Raw genomic sequence first — 2,254 nt, forward strand, 5'->3', positions numbered from 1 at the left:
CAGGAACTTACATTCTAGTGTGTATCCATGGAGCAGGGTAGAAAGGCAACATTAAAAATAGACATAACAAACAAATCAAATAAGATATTTTAGAAAATAAGAACTGTCAAGAGAACACAAAAATAGAGCTGGGAATCAGGCATATGGTGTGGGAATTTTTTGTATTAAAAAGCATGGTCAGGGAGGGCTCATTAAGATGACATTAAGCAGAGACTTGAAGGAGGGGAGGGTTGCACCACACAGATATCCAGGGAAAAGTGTCTCAGGCAGCAGGAACAGCCAGTGTCAAGGCCCTAAGGTGGGAGCATGTTGGGAGCATTCTAGTAAGGAAGCTAGCCTGGCTGAGAAGAGGGGCCAAACAGATTAAGAGAACAAGCAGAAAGGTAACAACGGCAGGATTGTGTAGCCCACACTGGGCTCTGTAAGCTCTTTGGCTTTTCCTCTGTGTGCTCTGGAGCCTGTGGAGGGTATGGGGAGTGACATGATCTAATGTTTTAGAAGTAACCTCCAGCTGCTGTGTTGAGACAGATGGCAGAAGTGCATGAGTAATAGGTATCACTGTCCATCCTGGAGATGTTCCCCAATCAGAGAGGAGGGTCCACTCCTTCACTGCAAGCTTTTGGACTCTCATGGAGTTCTGGGCTTTCCTCAAGCTTGGGGTCCCTGGGGCCAGACTGCATCTGCAGGGATGGTCTGTCCTGCTCCCTAGCTATGGAAGCCACATTGCATAGTTTGCCCTTGTTCTCTGCAGACTCAGCTGCTGGCCCTTTCTCAGACTCCAGCAGATACCTCTGCTGGATTCTTGCTGTCTTTATCACAGTAATCTACACACTAAACTCAAATAACTGGCATTTCTGTCTGTCTTCCCAACTGATCTCGGAAATAGAAGCTTCCTTATTGTTACTTTAATTTCAAGCACAAAGTGTTTTATACAACTAGGGTTTCATTATATGCTTGATAACTGAATTAATGAATGTATAGAGCCAATGGGCAAACATTACAGGACATTTGAGCCTATTGGGAAAAAATTCTTAACAGCCAGAGCTGTCCAACAATGGAAGAGGCTGCCTTCTAAGGTAGAGAACTCCCCATCATCAGACAGTCCAAGCAGAAGCTAGGCAACAATTTGGCAGGGCTATTAAAGATGATACAGGGAGTGTTGAATTAGGTCTCCTGGAGCAGCATTCATTAATGATGATCTGCGTAAGCTTCATTTTAAGGCTATAGTAAAAATATAACATTTCATCTGTGTGTTCAGAGGTGAGCTTCAGGGATTGGGAATGTCCTGTTTGGTAGTAAGGTCTTGAGGGTAATACACTTATCCCACACCTCTTCATACTGTAGGTCAGACCATTTGAGAAAGCTGCTGGTATCAGAGAGGTGGAGATAAAAATTTGTAAAAAGAAAAAAAACATTTTGTAAAAAGCTGATGGGAGAAAATGGCTTGGATCTCTATCCCAGGTGGCTCCCTAATTCCAGTCCCCACCAAGCGAACTTCTTGACCCATTTGTGATGGATGGGCAGTCCCAGACCTTTCTGGTAAAGACTCTAATGAGAGAAAAAGGGCAGATCTACACGGGCTGGTGTCCTTCTTCCTCATCTCATCTGCTTTGTGAGCAATTCATGGGCTGAGGAAGGGGTCACAATTTCCCCACCTTGAAACTAAAATAGAAATTTGTTCCATGCAATGAACAGTTGAGGATGGGGAATGGGGAGTCAGTGTACTGTTCTAGGCACCGCAAATGCGACGAGACAGCACATCAGGCTCTAAAGTGGGGGCTGCTTGCTGGCCCCCATTGCCCTGAGATGGCTGAGTCCTGTGGAGGGTTAGCAGACAAGAGCTGTGCTTCTGTTTGATGGGGGAGAAAGACTCTTACAACTGAAGCTTTTACTTTAAGATACAATAAAAGACACTGACATGCTGTGTAAGCATTGTTCCTGGCTGTAGTTATTCCAATTATTTTTTATGTTTTCTCCTTAAATGAGAAACATATCAGACACTAACTCAAACACCGAGATACCTATTTATGCTTCAGAACAAACAGTTTAAGGGCATTATATACAGATGTCTAAATATTTAGAAAGTGTCTGTTTATGGGAGCAAAATGAAAAGTACCTGTTTTCATTTGAAGGATTTTATGTGAAATTTGCATGTAACAAAAGACAGCCCCAGTGGCAAAGGGGTGTTAGAGATGAGAAGTATGTGCAGGCGTGAAGTTGTGGAGGAGGGGGAGAAGGGAGCATTGTGGGGTGG

The sequence above is a fragment of the Symphalangus syndactylus genome, chromosome 6 (assembly GCF_028878055.3).
Source record: "Symphalangus syndactylus isolate Jambi chromosome 6, NHGRI_mSymSyn1-v2.1_pri, whole genome shotgun sequence".
NCBI classification, from domain to species: domain Eukaryota; kingdom Metazoa; phylum Chordata; class Mammalia; order Primates; family Hylobatidae; genus Symphalangus; species Symphalangus syndactylus.